This window comes from Apis dorsata, unplaced genomic scaffold (genome assembly GCF_000469605.1).
Source record: "Apis dorsata unplaced genomic scaffold, Apis dorsata 1.3 scaffold_1081, whole genome shotgun sequence".
NCBI lineage: Eukaryota > Metazoa > Arthropoda > Insecta > Hymenoptera > Apidae > Apis > Apis dorsata.
This window is the reverse complement of record NW_006264179.1, coordinates 129,206-135,922: the sequence shown is the minus strand read 5'-3', so window position 1 is coordinate 135,922 and position 6,717 is coordinate 129,206.

Genomic DNA, 6,717 nt, shown 5'->3' with positions numbered 1-6,717 from the left:
AATAAAATTACTATAAAATATCATTGAAATTATTAAATTTTATTAAAAATAAATAAAATGAAAAAAAAACTTAAAATTTGTTTAGCTATGATGAATTAATATTCGACAATAAGCTTGAAATATTTATGAAATACATTCGTAGGACAATTAATTTTAAAAAATTAATTTTACAAAATTTATTTAATTATATGTTACTTTTATTGTCTTGTTAGAAGTCTTGTAATTTTAATTACATAATAATTGTAATTTTATACTGTTAATAAGAAATAGAAATATAAGAATATAAATATAAGAAGAAAATACAATTAATAATTTTAGATATGATAAATATATATATAATATATTAACAATCAAACTAAAAGAAATTTACATAATTTTTGAATTTGTAACTCAAAAATATAGAGTGATATATTTTTATATAAGAATTCATTTCCATATATAATGTTAAAAATTTTTGTATTCGTAGAATATTGATATCAAATTTCTCTATTTTTGAATGTCTTTTGTTTAAAGCAAAACATTTTTTTAATTTTTTAAAATATTTTCGTGCATATATTTGAAATTTGTTTTTTTTATATATTTAAAATATATATTGGTAAAAAGTAATTTATTATTTTTAATAAATTTCATTTTTATTTATGAACAATAAGTTGACAAATAATTTTTATATATTTTTAGAAAATAATTATAATATATTTTAAAGAATATTTATAAAATTAAGATCATGCGGATATTAATGAATGAAACAAGATATATTTAAACACATTATATCATTTTTTTTTCTTGAATTGTGATAACAATTCTTCCTGCGTATAATAATTAAAAAAAATTATTTTTATTTTATTTCAAAATAATATTTTATTGAATGGAATTTGAATGGAAAAAAAACAAATTATATATATACTAAAAAAATTATATATTTTTTTTTAGTCATTATAAATTCTATAAAACATATAATAAATCTGATAAAAAATAAAAATTAAATATATCATTGAATCAAATGAATATTCCGCTAGATTTGTGAATATAATAACTAATTTATTGTTTCATGATTAATATTTCTATGAAATACGTTAGATGAATAAAAAACAATAAATAAAAAATATTTGACTTTGAATTTCAAGATCAATATCATTTTTGTATGTATTTTTATTTTCAAATTTTCATCGATCCAGAGATATCACACTTTTGTATTCATGCAATGGTCTGTAGATTTATTTTTTAATTATACACTATGTACAATAAGAAGAAAGCTGCAAAAATTATTTTATGTTTCTGTATTAAGAAACTAAACGGTTATACAAAATTCAAATTTCTTACATGAGCTTGTCATTCTAAATCATAATTCTGCAAGACAGCATTTTGACACAAAAACAACTCAAACAATTCAATACATAAACAAATATTTACTTTAGAAAAAATGATCTTGTAAAAAATTAACCTGTGCATAAATAGAAAATTTATTAATGATATTAGCTAAAAATATAAAAATAATTAATAGAAATAATATAGAAATATTTAATATTTTCATTATTTAAAATAATAGAAATAATATCTAATATTTTTATGTAATCATTGAATAAACCAAATTTTTAAGTTACAATAAATCAATGAAATGATAGATCTTCTTAGTTTAATGCTAAATAAAGATAATAATAAATAATAATGGATATATATACACAATTTGAAACGCAATTGGCCACAGAAAAAAATTTTGAAATTAAAAATCTCTTTACACGTCAATAAAATCAATAATATAATGCCTATTTCAGAAACTTATTATTAAAATTTGTATAAAAATAAATAAAATAAATGTAAAAAATTCATCATAAATATAAAAATTATATGAAAATTCCATTTTATAATACAATTTTATACGATATATTAAATAATCATTTGGTAATGCAATATGAAAATCAATAATAATCATTAAACAAGATTTTTTTTTTATTTCTTTATCAGATCTATATATTATCTTATTGTAATAATAAACACAATATAAAACAAATATGGAAACATATTGACAATTGTCTATTATCCCTCAGAAAAACATGTTTTTCTTTCACAAATTCTTTCAAATCATTAAGGGAATTAGAAAATTTTAATGTCGATAAAGATTATAAAACAAAATATATTTTATAAGATTTTAAAATAAATAGTCAAGGAAAAAAATTTTAAAATAAATAAAAAGCTATTTTTATAAATAAAGAGCTCATATATTGAGCTCGATGTTTCAAGAAAACTTTTCAGATATCATATTTTAAAATAATTAAAAAATTATAAAGATATTATTTTAAATCTTATAGATTTCAACTCAGATTGTTAACAATTATTTAATTGTTATTTAATTTAAACAAACTAAAAAAAATTGAAGAAATAAACATAAACTACAAAATGTTTCTAAAGATTTTCAAAAATAATGATAATACATTTTACAAATATAATTTTAGAAACAGACTGAGCCTAATAAAAAGGTGAACCTAGAAAAATATTCCTAACTTATCCCGAATATATTCTATAAAAAATTAAATTAAAACAAAAGTTAAAAATTACTTGAAAAAAATAAAAAATACAAGTCAACAAATAAAATAAAAACTAAACAAAATAAAAACTAAATGAAATTATCAAATCAAATGAATTAAAAAAATTCAAAATTTGTCAATAAAAGAATTTCAGAATATTTATATTAATATTTATCTAATTTTGATAGATATCACTTAATGATACTTAGTTAATGATACTTAATTATTCATTAAATATTCATTAATTTTTAAAGTGAAAGAAAAATGATTAGAATATTGAAAATATTAATTATTTCTCTATTTATCACAAAAAAATAGATTCCAATTGCAAGAAACATTCATGAAAAAAATCATTGTTTTTGTTTTAAAAATATTATTTATTACAAAAAACGTTGAAATTTAATTAACATCATTCTATTTCAGATAAAACTCATTCACAAATGTTGAAACTGACTCAAGTAAGATAATTATATTAGATAAACTATATTACAATAAAAAAAATTCATTACAGAAATATGAAATTAAAAATCTTTTAGCATCAATCCAATCAATAGTAAAATTTTTAAAGAATTTCCACCAAAAACGATAAGAATACTAATAATAGCCTTTGTCGTATTAAAAATCAAACAATTTCCTCGTTAAATGAAAATAATAAGTCTTTATCTAAATCAAAAAAAAATTCACTTATTTTCATTTTATAGATTGATCATATTATAGATTGATTATAGATTTAACTTATAGATAAACTGAAATATAGAAAAATAAAACTACTAGAAAAAATTATATTACTTAGTATGAAGAAGAAGAATGAAGAAGATAACGAAGAAAAGAAATCTAATACATCTCATCAATTTGGAACAATTTGCTACAATTAAATAAATTCAAATTGGTATAAAAATTCGATTTTCGATTTTAAATAAAAGAAATACACTATTCTTTTTCTAGATATTGAAAATCTTTTAATAAAATTTGGTATGAAAATTTTCTAAAAAATCAAATAAAATTTTCCTATATTCTACCATTGGCTTCTGAAATCATATTTGAAAATTTAATAAAAATTCACAATTTGAATTCGAACATCTTCAATATTAAAACAAAATTTCCATAAGATAATATTGACAAATTGAACAGTTATTAAAAATATGGAAAATAAAAATGATGAACGTATATTATATTCATCTTTCAAAAAACTAAAAATAATAAAAATATACAATAATGATTCATCTGTACTTCTAAATAGTGTCATTTCTTCAAATCAAAATATTAAAGTATATATATTTGAATTCGCGAATTTACAAATGAAAATAACATATATATGAAAATCGAACAAATCCGTATTAAAAGAAAATAAATGCATTGGTTTATTAACAGATATTCAAAATTAAACATGGAAAATAAACTTTTTTTATACATCAAAAGCCATATAACTAAATTGGAAACATTACAATTCTTAATTCCCCCAATTATATTCAGAACTTTTGTATTGCACAATACAAAAATGCACAGTATGTAAATAATGATGAAATACATAAAAATCTCATGATTAAATTCTAAGAAATAAAATTTAATTTAATAAAATATTTAAACAATAAATACCAAACAAGATTAAAGATTATCCAAACAATTTGATTATAAATCTATATTCAGAAATTTTATCAGGCTTCATAGGAAATCTTTTTTGCATATATACAATAGATAGATTTAAAATAAAAATGTATTTTCAAATGTTCTAATAAAATCTAATAGTTTCTTAAAAATAAAGAAATTTTTTTCAAGTAAAAATCTATTCCACTACGATAATAACTTTTAAAATGCTAGAAATAAATTCTAAAACATAATTAACAAATAATTAATAAAGTATAATCAAAAATACAACTTAATTAAATCACACAAAATCAAGTAATAAATGCAAAAAAAGATCATAAAAAAGAAAAAGTCTGATTTATTGATTACATAAAATAATAATATAATAATATGATATTATATCATAGCTATATGAAATTATATAATTGAGGGATAAATCATGAATTCAAATTTAAATGTGAAATAAGAAAAAAGAAAGATATAAACTAGATGCAAAATAAAAAAAATATATTGATTACATTATTGATCAAAATATTCTATATAAAATGAAGCTTTTATATAAAATTTTTATGAAGAAAGAAACTTTTAAAAAATAATAAAAATTCTTATTAACAAAAAGTTATTAAAAGTTATAATTAAAAGATATAAATAATATTATAAAGATATAAAAATAAAACACTGTTCAGATATTGAATAGATAATACAAGATGATGCTGCGAGGATAATGCTGTTTTTGAGAGAAGAATTTGAATGATCCTTCGTTTAGTATATTTAAAAACAATTCAGCGTAACAAGAGTGTCAACCTGATCTTTAGATTTGAAACAACATTTTCTATCCATGCCAATCTCAATAGCAATTAGCATTATCTTATTTGAGAAAAATTATTACAAAGACTTGATCAATTTCCTAGGAAACAATGGACTTTGTGAGTGGCGTAGCATTTCAGTCTCATTCCAGAAATTTTTCTTAGATTAGAAGTGTCTTTCAATCAGAGGAGTAGTCCACAGTATAATTGATTGCTTATGGAGCTTATACTCCACTAAAGATTTGTGATCTCGCGAGATGAGCATGAAGGGAGTTTTAAAAAGTACCAACGTTTTGGAAATTTTTTGAATTTCCAAAATTTTTAGAATCTTTTAACCGTCAGAACTTTTAGAATCTTTTAACCTTCAAGAACTTTTTGAGCTTAGAAGTCTTTCAAACTTATAATCTCGAACTTTAATGATAACATGAATCTTCATTAGCATATAAATTTTGCTTTTGCTTTACTATCAAACTTGATAGCAATGAACTTTGTAATAAATCATTTTTATTATTATATAGCATAGCTCTAGGAACGAATTAGAATTAAGATATACAAGACAATTATTTTAACATTTTTTAACATTGTAATTAATTGGTTTTATTACTATATACCATAGAAATGGGTTGGAGCTAATAAATACTATACGTAATTACTAAAATTTTGCCAGTATATTATAGTACATATATATATATATATAAAGTATGATTGTATACAATAAAATTTTGAAATAAAGAAAACTAAAAAAAAAAATTTGCAAATATGTTACAAATTTATGCTTAAAACATGATTTAAAATTGAAATATCAAAACATATAGAAAATACGGATCTTTATAAACTGAAAAAAAAATATGAAAAAGTGAAGACTTAAAGATTTTATCGCAATACATTTTAACTTTCATTAGTCTGATTGTAGAACTAATACTTAATTTTGGAAGAAAATTAAATTGAAGTTAATTTTTTGAAATGAAGAAAAAAATTATATTCTTCATTTTAATTTATATTCATTAATAAATAATAAAGTGTGCTTTCTTAAAGAAATAAAAACATATAATTATAAATATAGTTCCAGATAATGTGATGATTATCTTTAATCGCATTAGTTATAAATGAAATATGAAGGAGCTTATACAATATACAAATAAGTAAAACCATTCATTTTATAGTTTGCAATAATATGTGGTATTTTAAAAGTAACATAAAAAAAAGAAAATGTTAATTATTAAAAAAAAAGTGAGAAATTATTTATTCAATAAATAAGTATCATTTTTTATTATCATATTTTCATCATAATATATCATTTTTATCAGAAAAAGTAAATATAATTATTTACTTTATATAATTTTTATCAGAATAAGTATAATTATTTACTTTATATAAGAATAACTATTTATTTATTACTATTTATTTTTGAACACAGTTAAGAAAAATATGAAAAGTAAGTGAAAAAATATATATCTAAAATTATATATCTAGAATTCTTCGTTATGTAAACAATTCATATAAAATAATCTTTTTTCACAATAATAATTATAGAGAAATTCTGTTCATTTTATTGAAAAGATTCGTTTCACCAATAAATTCAGAAATTAATCTATTTTTTTTTATTTTCATATTAATTTATAGAGAATTCGACACAATTTAAAAAAAATTTTACTATAAATGAATTTGGAAATTTATTTATCTTTATCTTATATTATATTATTTATCTTAAATTCTATTTATACTTGAAAAGACATTATTTATAAAAATCTGTTCCAAATTATATGTGATTATTTTATTAAATTATATTGTAAATTTTTTATAAA